This window comes from Procambarus clarkii, unplaced genomic scaffold (genome assembly GCF_040958095.1).
Source record: "Procambarus clarkii isolate CNS0578487 unplaced genomic scaffold, FALCON_Pclarkii_2.0 HiC_scaffold_1831, whole genome shotgun sequence".
Classification (NCBI taxonomy): Eukaryota; Metazoa; Arthropoda; class Malacostraca; order Decapoda; family Cambaridae; genus Procambarus; species Procambarus clarkii.
The window spans coordinates 9,040-24,681 of NW_027190854.1; the positions used below are offsets into that span (position 1 = coordinate 9,040).

A 15,642-nucleotide genomic window follows, 5' to 3' on the forward strand; every position below is an offset into this window, starting at 1 on the left:
ATTACCATTAAGACACCACAAGCAGGTCCGTATCCTGCCGCGATGACTTAAAAGAGTTGGTTATTAGCCACAATGTGTAGGCAGTCTCATGCCAACGGCCATACCACGTTGAGAACACCGCTTCTCGTCCGATCAGCGAAGTTAAGCAACGTTGGGTTTGGTTAGTACTTGGATGGGTGACCGCCTGGGAACACCAAATGCTGTTGGCAATAATGTTTTTTGTTTTGTTTTGTTTTGTTTCGTTTGTTTTTGTTTGAATGGCTGGCTCCACGGGAAATTCACGGAGTTGTGTGGAATAAGGCCTGGTAAAATGAATTAATATGTATGTCATGTTTAAAACAAACTCGCTTAATATAGATATTGTGTGAGGCTTTATACAAAAACAAACAACCAAAACAAAACATGTTGTATATATATATAGCTTAATCCGGGTTTGAACTCGCAACTCCAAGAATACGCATCACTTATATACACTTTACCACTGGACCACTGCTGCAGGACACAAGCTTGATGCTGAGGTATCAATTTAATGACGTAAATGCCATTTCCACAAATAAATGATAATTAAAAAGTATTTGTATGTACAAATCTTTTCTGTTTAAAAGGCTACAATATCAGTTACTGATATAATTTGTGTTAATGTTTCTATACCCACAAGAAGGCATATTTTTGCTTATATGTAAAGGGTACGGAGAACGAATCCACAGACCATCATTCCCCTCCCCTTCCCTCCCCCCCCCCCCCCCCCCCCAACTCCCACCTACTACCACCACCACCACCACCACCAATCACCACCAATCACCACCAATCACCACCAATCACCACCAATCACCACCACCACATCTAACCGAAAACCCCCTAACACATCAACCCTCCCCCCAATCAACAGGCGAAATAATAACCCTCAAATGCCTGCCTGCCTGCCTGCCTGCAAGCCAATACTAACGGTCTTCTCAGAAAGAAAATCTCTTTGTATCTGTATTACTTGATGAAATGTATGATTCTAATAATGAAAATAAATTTTGATGTCGGTTGTATGAGCATAATGACCAATATGCACATGATATGAATGAATTAAATAGTGTAGTTTTAAGTAATTAGGTTGTAGACACATTAAGCGGATATGATATTTGACGCGTCCAGAACTGGTGATTTTTGGTTTAGTTTTAAATGCACCACCACCACCACCACCACCATTGCTTCCCCAGAGCCTAATTAAGGACCGGTAAAAGGAGTCAATATGTATGTCATCTATAAAACCAAAGAATGAATAAAAAAACACACACACAAACCTACATAATAGTATTAGGAAGATTGTATGGCAAAAAAAAAAAAGTATTATTCCCATTGGGTCGTTTGAACTCGCGACTTCCAAAATACCAGCCACACACCTTACCACCCAGCCACCATAGAGTTGGTATAATTGTGCAACTTTAGTTATAAAAGTAAAGTTCTTATTGTCTCAAATCTTATTGTCTGTTCTATGAAAAGGCATGATGTAAATTATGTATTTTTTGAATGATTGAATTGTAGGCACATTAAGCGGATTCGATATTTGATATATCCAGAAAAGGTGATTTCTGTTCAGTTTTAAAATGCATCACCGTTAACGCTAAAGGACTGGTAAAACGACTCGATGTTTGTCATTTTTAAAATAAACACTAAAACTAGGCCCTTAACATATATAATGTTTGAATATAAATTGAATGCATATAAATACAAAGTGGGAGTGGCTGGCTGGCTGGCTGGGGCTGGCTGGCTGGCTGGCTGCCTGCCTGCCTGCCTGCCTGCCTGCCTGCCTGCCTGCCTGCCTGGCTGGCTGGCTGGCTGGCTGGCTGGCTGGCTGGCTGGCTGGCTGGCTGGCTGGCTGGCTGGCTGGCTGGCTGGCTGGCTGGCTGCCTGCCTGCCTGCCTGCCCGCCCGCCCGCCCGCCCGCCCGCCCGCCCGCCTGCTTGCCTTGCCTTGCCTTGCCTTGCCTTGCCTGTCCTGTCCTGTTATTGCCTTGCCTTGCCTTGCCTTGCCTTGCCTTGCCTTGCCTTGCCCTGCCCTGCCCTGCCTTGGCTGCAGCTGGCTGGCTGGCCGTAAATCAACTCTTAACAACACCATACCACACCACACCATCACTCATCACCCATCACCCACCACCGGCCCCAGTCTCCCAGCCTCTCTTATATACCCGAGCAGGCCCTTTAAATTATTTGAATTGTTGCACTTCGGCCAATGGCAGGCACGATCGCTGCTGCTCAAACATATTCTGGTTCACAAGTATTATAATATATTATATTATATTATATATATATATATATATATATATATATATATATATATATATATATATATATATATATATATATATATATATATATATATATATATATTCATGAAACACATTAAAACCTTGATCATTTATTCATTCATTACGTCTAGTGAAGAATTGCTTTTGTTCATTTGTATGATTAAAAATTAATATAATATGAATTCCTCGCTTAAAGTAAAATATAAAATATATATTGGATTTATATGATTGGTTAATATTCCAAGTGATGCTGAATATCCCCTATAATTTTGTTTTGTTTGTTTGTTATGTACACATTCCAAATGAAATCAATATAAATGTTATTATTAATGTTTGAAAGTTGATTGTCTACTTGAATCTCTCTATTAAAGTGTGTGTGGCTCCGGATGGAGCCTGGTTATGGTATTTGTCGTGGTGGGTGGCAGAAGTGCTTACTTCTTCTCTGTCTTCTTTGGCAAAAGAACTGCCTGAATGTTTGGAAGAACACCTCCCTGTGCAATGGTTACGCCAGACAGAAGTTTGTTGAGTTCTTCGTCGTTGCGGATGGCCAACTGCAAGTGACGTGGGATGATACGGGTCTTCTTGTTGTCACGTGCGGCATTACCGGCGAGCTCCAGAACTTCGGCAGCGAGGTATTCCATGACGGCTGCCAGGTAGACAGGAGCGCCAGCACCGACGCGTTCGGCGTAGTTGCCCTTACGCAGCAGACGGTGAATTCTGCCCACGGGGAACTGAAGTCCGGCCCTGCTGGAGCGAGACTTTGACTTGCCCTTCACTTTGCCTCCCTTGCCGCGTCCTGACATTGCTGCTGCTGTTGTGGGTTTGTGGTGTTTTATGCCGCCCCGCAGATCGAGCTTCGTGTTATATACCCCGCTCAGGATCAAGGGAGCCCGCCACTGACCAATCAGCGCGCTCCGCCACGCGACCCGCTCTGAGCTGAGTCGCGAGCGGGATATAAAAGGAAAGCTCGCCTCGCGCAAAAGTTCATTATTGTATCGCAACGCCAGCCAGCACGAGCATCATCATGCCACCCAAGGCATCTGGAAAGGCTGCCAAGAAGGCCGGAAAGGCCCAGAAGGCCATTGCCAAGGGCGATAAGAAAAAGAAGCGCAGGAGGAAGGAGAGCTACAGCATCTACATCTACAAAGTGCTGAAGCAGGTCCACCCCGACACTGGTATCTCTTCCAAAGCCATGTCGATCATGAACTCGTTCGTGAACGACATCTTCGAGCGCATCGCCGCCGAGGCTTCTCGCCTGGCCCACTACAACAAGCGTTCCACCATTACCAGTCGGGAGATCCAGACGGCTGTAAGGCTCCTGTTGCCCGGAGAACTGGCCAAGCACGCCGTCTCTGAGGGCACTAAGGCCGTCACCAAGTACACCTCCTCCAAGTAAACGGCTTACTTACTGCCCTGTGGTGGTGGCTTGGCCTCAAACCAACAAACTCGGCTCCATTGGAGCCACACTTTAATTTCTAAAGAGATTGTGAGTGTTAGACACCAATACTATTATAACAAAAACCTCTGTCACTGAAAGCAAATAGCTATAAAATGAGAATATTTATGAAACTGTCTGTGTGTGTTCTCTCTCTCAGTCTCTGTCTGTCTGTCTGTCTGTCTGTCTCTGTCTTGTCTGTCTCTGTCTTGTCTGTCTGTCTGTCTGTCTGTGTCTCTCTCTCTCTCTCTCTCTCTCTCTCTCTCTCTCTCTCTCTCTCTCTCTCTCTCTCTCTCTCTCTCTCTCTCTCTCTCTCTCTTCTCTCTCTCTCTCTCAACACATATAAGCACTCGGTATCTTTTTTTTTTTCTAGAGATTAGAGATTCATTGTTATGTTCCACATTAGGATTACTATGCAGGCCACCCTCTTAGGTTTGAAAATGTCAAGAAAACGGTTAATTTAAAATGTCATCTCCTAACTTAACAGATTAAGCCAGAGGACCGAAAACAGAATAAAACAGGACTGGACAGTATGTCACTTATACAAGCTGCTTTTATTTCTAGTACAGTATGACAATTTTTATTTTGGGGGGGGGGGGGGGGGGGTGGGTGATCCTTGACAGTGCATAAGAGCGAAAAGCGACGGCGTTTTGTTTGTAAGAGAACAGGTTGTACTACAAATGACTTGATTTATTGATATCACGTGTATGTATGACACCTAAATTAGTGTATTTGTTTATTTATTTATTTATTTATTATATGTGTAGATGAAGGTTAATTCATATGACTGATGCTAGGAATGTCTGAAATCTCCTTAGAAGGATATTTTGGCCCTGAGAAGGGCCGAGTTTGGTGTATACTAGGGTGGTCGATTTAGCTTATGCACGCTCTCCACGGATACGGCGAGCAAGCTGAATGTCCTTTGGCATGATGGTGACACGCTTGGCGTGGATGGCACAGAGGTTAGTGTCCTCGAAGAGACCGACCAGGTAAGCCTCGGATGCCTCCTGTAAAGCCATGACGGCAGACGACTGGAAGCGAAGATCGGTCTTGAAGTCCTGGGCAATCTCGCGCACCAGACGCTGGAAGGGAAGTTTCCTGATGAGCAACTCGGTGCTCTTCTGGTAACGACGGATCTCACGCAGGGCGACCGTTCCGGGCCTGTAACGGTGAGGCTTCTTCACACCCCCTGTGGCAGGAGCAGACTTGCGTGCTGCCTTGGTGGCCAGCTGCTTACGAGGAGCCTTGCCTCCCGTGGACTTGCGAGCAGTCTGCTTGGTGCGAGCCATGGTGAACAACTGTGGTTTGTGATGGCCGGCGCCGAAAAATTTTTGCTTATATACGCCGTCTCGAGGCGCTTGCTCGAGCGCCATTGGCTGCTCGACTCGCCTACGTCACCCCGTTGCCCCTCCCCTCCTTCCTCTGGCTGCAGCCAACAGGCGGCTCACCTCAATCACTATTATCGCTGATTTTGCTCTATTTTTTGGATTTGTGCAAAAGTCATTTCACAGGGACGTGAAACAGACGAGTAGGCAACTGCAGTTTTGAAAGCGTTGTGAGAAAGCCGTGTCTACTCGACCACAAGCGTAAAGTAAGGCAGGGCAGGAGTTGCAATGCTACTAGTACGTCCGCTTGATGGGATATAGTCGGGAAATCGTGCGGGCATTCGTCAATTCGATTCACACAACTTCAACACCATGACTGGACGCGGCAAGGGAGGCAAGGGACTCGGAAAGGGTGGCGCCAAGCGTCATCGTAAGGTGCTACGTGACAACATCCAGGGCATCACCAAGCCCGCTATTCGTCGCTTAGCTCGTCGTGGCGGCGTGAAGCGTATTTCGGGTCTCATCTACGAAGAGACCCGTGGCGTCCTGAAGGTGTTCCTCGAGAACGTCATCCGTGATGCTGTAACCTACACGGAACACGCCAAGAGGAAGACCGTCACTGCTATGGACGTGGTGTACGCTCTGAAGCGCCAGGGTCGTACCCTCTACGGATTCGGCGGATAAGAGCTTGGCTAATCCATCGATTCCACCCACCACCACCTCAAAACGGGACCTAATTAGGTCCCTATACTTTTTTTACTGAAGGGCTTAATAGACGATAACATAAATTGTTTTGATATCAGCTAGCACATTGGGTCTTATGAAATCTATTTTTTATCCTCGCATGCTTAAAGGGACTCTGATTGGGGAGGGAGGGGGGGGGGGGGGGAAGGTTTGTTACGTTATATACTAGCAGAGCAGGATCATTGGTGGGGGGGGGGGGGGTGAGGGGGAGAGAGAGAGAGAGAGAGAGAGAGAGAGAGAGAGAGAGAGATCTTTCCCAACTCTTCCTTTTTACATGAGTGAGCTACCCGTTTTATTCATTTTATCCTTCTCAGAGCTGTTTTGATAGTATCCAAATGATGGTAAATGAAAAGGGAGGACACGAATATCTACCCAGAATTCAGGACTGGCAATCGATATGCATGTTTGAGTGCGAATCTTTTTCTCTCTCAACTTAGGTATACGTTTATGTCGTACCTAAAAGCGAGAACCACACTATTGGGACAAGTATGCAAGGCCCAATTTTCCTAACAAGCACAGTTAATTTTGTTATTTTCGAACATTTCTTTCCAAATTGGTTTATCCAATTAACAGTATTATATTAAGATCATGAATTGCTGGGTTAGGTTAGGTTAGGTTAGCTTAGCTTAGGTTAGGTTAGGTTAGGTTAGGTTAGGTTAGGTTAGCTTAGCTTGGGTTAGCTTAGGTTAGGTTAGGTTAGCTTAGCTTGGGTTAGCATAGGTTAGGTTAGGTTTGATTACATTTCTATGTTAGATTTAACTCAAATTCAAAACAATTGCAGTCATTCGGCTTGTTAGTCAACTTGCCTCTAATAGGGGCAATTTGTCTAACAAGACTATTTAGTTTTGTGTGCATATATATATATATATATATATATATATATATATATATATATATATATATATATATATATATATATATATATATATATATATATATATATATATATATTATAGCTTCAAGACTCCGAACCAATATAGAAGCATCAAGAGGAAGTGCTTGTGTTATGGGCCAATAGGCCTTCTGCAGTTACTTCCATTCTTATGTTTTTATTCCCATTGGTTCGTGTTTTATCTTGTGTAAATGTCAATCACCTTACCCAAAACTTTGGTACCATATCACCTCACCCATGTGTATATATAAATATATATATATATATATATATATATATATATATATATATATATATATATATATATATATATATATATATATATATAATATACAGAGTAAATCTACCCCAAAAGTAATGATTTATTTGTCTACAAAACTAAACTCTTTTTGGAATCATATGAGGCCCCTCCACTGAGGGGGGAGGCCTGGATGTTTATTGTCATGTGTATTCATGCTGCTTGCATGTCGTCGTTTATTTTGCCTTTGTTGTTTTCTTGACAGCTTTCTTTGCCTTGGGTGGTTTGGGAGATTTTGAAGCTCTCTTTATTTTGGGCTTTTTGTTCCCAACAACAAGCTGCTGCTGCTGCTGCTTCTTTTTCAAGGCTGTAGGTGGTTTGTTGCTTGTGGCGGCTTTCTTGGGAGTTACCACGGCCTTCTTTGCTGCTGTAGATGGTTTCTTGGTTGTGGTGGCTTTCTTGGGAGTTAGAACGGCCCTCTTCTCTGCTACGGCCAGCTTGAATGATCCACTAGCTCCACTTCCCTTGGTCTGAACAAGAATGCCGTCAGCCACTGCTTTCTTGAGAAATCTTCGGATGTAAATGGCGATCTTGGCAGCCTCGACTTTGTTGTTGGCAACAACGTACTTCTTGATTGCTTGTAGAGACGAGCCCTTACGGTCTTTGAGTGCTGCGACCGCGGCTAGAACCATTTGACTAGTTTTCGGGTGAGCAACCTGGACGCGAGGTTTCCTGGTGGTGGCCACCACAGCAGCAGCAGCCGCAGCCTTCTTGGTAGGCTTTGCTTCTACCATGATGATGATGAGATAACCAAGGTGATGAGAGACGCTCAGACAGTCACGGGGGAATGATGCTGCCGCCGCTTGAGCCGAACCTATTTATGTGCCGGCACGGTACAGAAGCTGCAACCTGGCAACTCGTCCACCAATCACGACGGTTGGTTTTACGGCTCCGAAACCTGGATCCCATATCTTCTCTAAAATAGAAGCATTTGTTCATGTTCTTTGTAAAAGTATCATAAAGCAGGACAGATGAGACAAATATCATAAAAACTGAAGAGCAGATGAGCACACACATGTTTGTATTACAAAAGAAAATCCACAAATTCATTAGAAATTGGCAGGGCAGGCTGAGGAAGTAGGTAGATGTAAAATGTCTGTAAATGGCGAAAGAACATAAACCCAAGACTGAATAAACGATGTTAAATATCCATGCCAAGGAGACAAAAATATGTTAGGATACAATTACCATTAAGACACCACAAGCAGGTCCGTATCCTGCCGCGATGACTTAAAAGAGTTGGTTATTAGCCACAATGTGTAGGCAGTCTCATGCCAACGGCCATACCACGTTGAGAACACCGCTTCTCGTCCGATCAGCGAAGTTAAGCAACGTTGGGTTTGGTTAGTACTTGGATGGGTGACCGCCTGGGAACACCAAATGCTGTTGGCAATAATGTTTTTTGTTTTGTTTTGTTTTGTTTCGTTTGTTTTTGTTTGAATGGCTGGCTCCACGGGAAATTCACGGAGTTGTGTGGAATAAGGCCTGGTAAAATGAATTAATATGTATGTCATGTTTAAAACAAACTCGCTTAATATAGATATTGTGTGAGGCTTTATACAAAAACAAACAACCAAAACAAAACATGTTGTATATATATATAGCTTAATCCGGGTTTGAACTCGCAACTCCAAGAATACGCATCACTTATATACACTTTACCACTGGACCACTGCTGCAGGACACAAGCTTGATGCTGAGGTATCAATTTAATGACGTAAATGCCATTTCCACAAATAAATGATAATTAAAAAGTATTTGTATGTACAAATCTTTTCTGTTTAAAAGGCTACAATATCAGTTACTGATATAATTTGTGTTAATGTTTCTATACCCACAAGAAGGCATATTTTTGCTTATATGTAAAGGGTACGGAGAACGAATCCACAGACCATCATTCCTCCCCTCCCTCCCTCCCCCCCCCCCCCCCCCCCCCCACCCCCCCCCCCCCCCCCCCCCCCCAACTCCCACCTACTACCACCACCACCACCACCACCACCAATCACCACCAATCACCACCAATCACCACCAATCACCACCAATCACCACCACCACATCTAACCCAAAACCCCCTAACACATCAACCCCCCCCAATCAACAGGCGAAATAATAACCCTCAAATGCCTGCCTGCCTGCCTGCCTGCAAGCCAATACTAACGGTCTTCTCAGAAAGAAAATCTCTTTGTATCTGTATTACTTGATGAAATGTATGATTCTAATAATGAAAATAAATTTTGATGTCGGTTGTATGAGCATAATGACCAATATGCACATGATATGAATGAATTAAATAGTGTAGTTTTAAGTAATTAGGTTGTAGACACATTAAGCGGATATGATATTTGACGCGTCCAGAACTGGTGATTTTTGGTTTAGTTTTAAATGCACCACCACCACCACCACCACCATTGCTTCCCCAGAGCCTAATTAAGGACCGGTAAAAGGAGTCAATATGTATGTCATCTATAAAACCAAAGAATGAATAAAAAAACACACACACAAACCTACATAATAGTATTAGGAAGATTGTATGGCAAAAAAAAAAAAGTATTATTCCCATTGGGTCGTTTGAACTCGCGACTTCCAAAATACCAGCCACACACCTTACCACCCAGCCACCATAGAGTTGGTATAATTGTGCAACTTTAGTTATAAAAGTAAAGTTCTTATTGTCTCAAATCTTATTGTCTGTTCTATGAAAAGGCATGATGTAAATTATGTATTTTTTGAATGATTGAATTGTAGGCACATTAAGCGGATTCGATATTTGATATATCCAGAAAAGGTGATTTCTGTTCAGTTTTAAAATGCATCACCGTTAACGCTAAAGGACTGGTAAAACGACTCGATGTTTGTCATTTTTAAAATAAACACTAAAACTAGGCCCTTAACATATATAATGTTTGAATATAAATTGAATGCATATAAATACAAAGTGGGAGTGGCTGGCTGGCTGGCTGGCTGGCTGGCTGGCTGGCTGGCTGGCTGCTGCCTGCCTGCCTGCCTGCCTGCCTGCCTGCCTGCCTGGCCTGCCTGGCTGGCTGGCTGGCTGGCTGGCTGGCTGGCTGGCTGGCTGGCTGGGGCTGGCTGGCTGGCTGGCTGCCTGCCTGCCTGCCTGCCCGCCCGCCCGCCCGCCCGCCCGCCCGCCCGCCTGCTTGCCTTGCCTTGCCTTGCCTTGCCTTGCCTGTCCTGTCCTGTTATTGCCTTGCCTTGCCTTGCCTTGCCTTGCCTTGCCTTGCCTTGCCCTGCCCTGCCCTGCCTTGGCTGCAGCTGGCTGGCTGGCCGTAAATCAACTCTTAACAACACCATACCACACCACACCATCACTCATCACCCATCACCCACCACCGGCCCCAGTCTCCCAGCCTCTCTTATATACCCGAGCAGGCCCTTTAAATTATTTGAATTGTTGCACTTCGGCCAATGGCAGGCACGATCGCTGCTGCTCAAACATATTCTGGTTCACAAGTATTATAATATATTATATTATATTATATATATATATATATATATATAATATATATATATATATATATATATAATATATAATATATATATATATATATATATATATATATATATATTCATGAAACACATTAAAACCTTGATCATTTATTCATTCATTACGTCTAGTGAAGAATTGCTTTTGTTCATTTGTATGATTAAAAATTAATATAATATGAATTCCTCGCTTAAAGTAAAATATAAAATATATATTGGATTTATATGATTGGTTAATATTCCAAGTGATGCTGAATATCCCCTATAATTTTGTTTTGTTTGTTTGTTATGTACACATTCCAAATGAAATCAATATAAATGTTATTATTAATGTTTGAAAGTTGATTGTCTACTTGAATCTCTCTATTAAAGTGTGTGTGGCTCCGGATGGAGCCTGGTTATGGTATTTGTCGTGGTGGGTGGCAGAAGTGCTTACTTCTTCTCTGTCTTCTTTGGCAAAAGAACTGCCTGAATGTTTGGAAGAACACCTCCCTGTGCAATGGTTACGCCAGACAGAAGTTTGTTGAGTTCTTCGTCGTTGCGGATGGCCAACTGCAAGTGACGTGGGATGATACGGGTCTTCTTGTTGTCACGTGCGGCATTACCGGCGAGCTCCAGAACTTCGGCAGCGAGGTATTCCATGACGGCTGCCAGGTAGACAGGAGCGCCAGCACCGACGCGTTCGGCGTAGTTGCCCTTACGCAGCAGACGGTGAATTCTGCCCACGGGGAACTGAAGTCCGGCCCTGCTGGAGCGAGACTTTGACTTGCCCTTCACTTTGCCTCCCTTGCCGCGTCCTGACATTGCTGCTGCTGTTGTGGGTTTGTGGTGTTTTATGCCGCCCCGCAGATCGAGCTTCGTGTTATATACCCCGCTCAGGATCAAGGGAGCCCGCCACTGACCAATCAGCGCGCTCCGCCACGCGACCCGCTCTGAGCTGAGTCGCGAGCGGGATATAAAAGGAAAGCTCGCCTCGCGCAAAAGTTCATTATTGTATCGCAACGCCAGCCAGCACGAGCATCATCATGCCACCCAAGGCATCTGGAAAGGCTGCCAAGAAGGCCGGAAAGGCCCAGAAGGCCATTGCCAAGGGCGATAAGAAAAAGAAGCGCAGGAGGAAGGAGAGCTACAGCATCTACATCTACAAAGTGCTGAAGCAGGTCCACCCCGACACTGGTATCTCTTCCAAAGCCATGTCGATCATGAACTCGTTCGTGAACGACATCTTCGAGCGCATCGCCGCCGAGGCTTCTCGCCTGGCCCACTACAACAAGCGTTCCACCATTACCAGTCGGGAGATCCAGACGGCTGTAAGGCTCCTGTTGCCCGGAGAACTGGCCAAGCACGCCGTCTCTGAGGGCACTAAGGCCGTCACCAAGTACACCTCCTCCAAGTAAACGGCTTACTTACTGCCCTGTGGTGGTGGCTTGGCCTCAAACCAACAAACTCGGCTCCATTGGAGCCACACTTTAATTTCTAAAGAGATTGTGAGTGTTAGACACCAATACTATTATAACAAAAACCTCTGTCACTGAAAGCAAATAGCTATAAAATGAGAATATTTATGAAACTGTCTGTGTGTGTTTCTCTCTCTCAGTCTCTGTCTGTCTGTCTGTCTGTCTGTCTCTGTCTTGTCTGTCTCTGTCTTGTCTGTCTGTCTGTCTGTCTGTGTCTCTCTCTCTCTCTCTCTCTCTCTCTCTCTCTCTCTCTCTCTCTCTCTCTCTCTCTCTCTCTCTCTCTCTCTCTCTCTCTCTCTCTCTCTCTCTCTCTCAACACATATAAGCACTCGGTATCTTTTTTTTTTTCTAGAGATTAGAGATTCATTGTTATGTTCCACATTAGGATTACTATGCAGGCCACCCTCTTAGGTTTGAAAATGTCAAGAAAACGGTTAATTTAAAATGTCATCTCCTAACTTAACAGATTAAGCCAGAGGACCGAAAACAGAATAAAACAGGACTGGACAGTATGTCACTTATACAAGCTGCTTTTATTTCTAGTACAGTATGACAATTTTTATTTTGGGGGGGGGGGGGGGGGGTGGGTGATCCTTGACAGTGCATAAGAGCGAAAAGCGACGGCGTTTTGTTTGTAAGAGAACAGGTTGTACTACAAATGACTTGATTTATTGATATCACGTGTATGTATGACACCTAAATTAGTGTATTTGTTTATTTATTTATTTATTTATTATATGTGTAGATGAAGGTTAATTCATATGACTGATGCTAGGAATGTCTGAAATCTCCTTAGAAGGATATTTTGGCCCTGAGAAGGGCCGAGTTTGGTGTATACTAGGGTGGTCGATTTAGCTTATGCACGCTCTCCACGGATACGGCGAGCAAGCTGAATGTCCTTTGGCATGATGGTGACACGCTTGGCGTGGATGGCACAGAGGTTAGTGTCCTCGAAGAGACCGACCAGGTAAGCCTCGGATGCCTCCTGTAAAGCCATGACGGCAGACGACTGGAAGCGAAGATCGGTCTTGAAGTCCTGGGCAATCTCGCGCACCAGACGCTGGAAGGGAAGTTTCCTGATGAGCAACTCGGTGCTCTTCTGGTAACGACGGATCTCACGCAGGGCGACCGTTCCGGGCCTGTAACGGTGAGGCTTCTTCACACCCCCTGTGGCAGGAGCAGACTTGCGTGCTGCCTTGGTGGCCAGCTGCTTACGAGGAGCCTTGCCTCCCGTGGACTTGCGAGCAGTCTGCTTGGTGCGAGCCATGGTGAACAACTGTGGTTTGTGATGGCCGGCGCCGAAAAATTTTTGCTTATATACGCCGTCTCGAGGCGCTTGCTCGAGCGCCATTGGCTGCTCGACTCGCCTACGTCACCCCGTTGCCCCTCCCCTCCTTCCTCTGGCTGCAGCCAACAGGCGGCTCACCTCAATCACTATTATCGCTGATTTTGCTCTATTTTTTGGATTTGTGCAAAAGTCATTTCACAGGGACGTGAAACAGACGAGTAGGCAACTGCAGTTTGAAAGCGTTGTGAGAAAGCCGTGTCTACTCGACCACAAGCGTAAAGTAAGGGCAGGCAGGAGTTGCAATGCTAACTAGTACGTCGCTTGATGGGATATAGTCGGGAAAATCGTGCGCATTCGTCAATTCGATTCACACAACTTCAACACCATGACTGGACGCGGCAAGGGAGGCAAGGGACTCGGAAAGGGTGGCGCCAAGCGTCATCGTAAGGTGCTACGTGACAACATCCAGGGCATCACCAAGCCCGCTATTCGTCGCTTAGCTCGTCGTGGCGGCGTGAAGCGTATTTCGGGTCTCATCTACGAAGAGACCCGTGGCGTCCTGAAGGTGTTCCTCGAGAACGTCATCCGTGATGCTGTAACCTACACGGAACACGCCAAGAGGAAGACCGTCACTGCTATGGACGTGGTGTACGCTCTGAAGCGCCAGGGTCGTACCCTCTACGGATTCGGCGGATAAGAGCTTGGCTAATCCATCGATTCCACCCACCACCACCTCAAAACGGGACCTAATTAGGTCCCTATACTTTTTTTACTGAAGGGCTTAATAGACGATAACATAAATTGTTTTGATATCAGCTAGCACATTGGGTCTTATGAAATCTATTTTTTATCCTCGCATGCTTAAAGGGACTCTGATTGGGGAGGGAGGGGGGGGGGGGGGGAAGGTTTGTTACGTTATATACTAGCAGAGCAGGATCATTGGTGGGGGGGGGGGGGGGTGAGGGGGAGAGAGAGAGAGAGAGAGAGAGAGAGAGAGAGAGAGAGATCTTTCCCAACTCTTCCTTTTTACATGAGTGAGCTACCCGTTTTATTCATTTTATCCTTCTCAGAGCTGTTTTGATAGTATCCAAATGATGGTAAATGAAAAGGGAGGACACGAATATCTACCCAGAATTCAGGACTGGCAATCGATATGCATGTTTGAGTGCGAATCTTTTTCTCTCTCAACTTAGGTATACGTTTATGTCGTACCTAAAAGCGAGAACCACACTATTGGGACAAGTATGCAAGGCCCAATTTTCCTAACAAGCACAGTTAATTTTGTTATTTTCGAACATTTCTTTCCAAATTGGTTTATCCAATTAACAGTATTATATTAAGATCATGAATTGCTGGGTTAGGTTAGGTTAGGTTAGCTTAGCTTAGGTTAGGTTAGGTTAGGTTAGGTTAGGTTAGGTTAGCTTAGCTTGGGTTAGCTTAGGTTAGGTTAGGTTAGCTTAGCTTGGGTTAGCATAGGTTAGGTTAGGTTTGATTACATTTCTATGTTAGATTTAACTCAAATTCAAAACAATTGCAGTCATTCGGCTTGTTAGTCAACTTGCCTCTAATAGGGGCAATTTGTCTAACAAGACTATTTAGTTTTGTGTGCATATATATATATATATATATATATATATATATATATATATATATATATATATATATATATATATATATATATATATATATATATATATTATAGCTTCAAGACTCCGAACCAATATAGAAGCATCAAGAGGAAGTGCTTGTGTTATGGGCCAATAGGCCTTCTGCAGTTACTTCCATTCTTATGTTTTTATTCCCATTGGTTCGTGTTTTATCTTGTGTAAATGTCAATCACCTTACCCAAAACTTTGGTACCATATCACCTCACCCATGTGTATATATAAATATATATATATATTATATATATATATATATATATATATATATATATATATATATATATATATATATAATATACAGAGTAAATCTACCCCAAAAGTAATGATTTATTTGTCTACAAAACTAAACTCTTTTTGGAATCATATGAGGCCCCTCCACTGAGGGGGGAGGCCTGGATGTTTATTGTCATGTGTATTCATGCTGCTTGCATGTCGTCGTTTATTTTGCCTTTGTTGTTTTCTTGACAGCTTTCTTTGCCTTGGGTGGTTTGGGAGATTTTGAAGCTCTCTTTATTTTGGGCTTTTTGTTCCCAACAACAAGCTGCTGCTGCTGCTGCTTCTTTTTCAAGGCTGTAGGTGGTTTGTTGCTTGTGGCGGCTTTCTTGGGAGTTACCACGGCCTTCTTTGCTGCTGTAGATGGTTTCTTGGTTGTGGTGGCTTTCTTGGGAGTTAGAACGGCCCTCTTCTCTGCTACGGCCAGCTTGAATGATCCACTAGCTCCACTTCCCTTGGTCTGAACAAGA

General features: G+C 44.3%; 2 non-coding genes across 2 annotated transcripts; both read left to right on the forward strand.

Moving 5' to 3' along the window:
* Positions 1 to 90: 90 nt before the first annotated feature.
* Positions 91 to 209, forward strand: LOC138362447 (5S ribosomal RNA). Its single transcript, XR_011227671.1, has one exon. It is a non-coding gene; the product is annotated as a 5S ribosomal RNA (ribosomal RNA).
* Positions 210 to 8,262: 8,053 nt separating this feature from the next.
* Positions 8,263 to 8,381, forward strand: LOC138362448 (5S ribosomal RNA). The gene has a single exon (XR_011227672.1). It is a non-coding gene; the product is annotated as a 5S ribosomal RNA (ribosomal RNA).
* Positions 8,382 to 15,642: the final 7,261 nt, after the last annotated feature.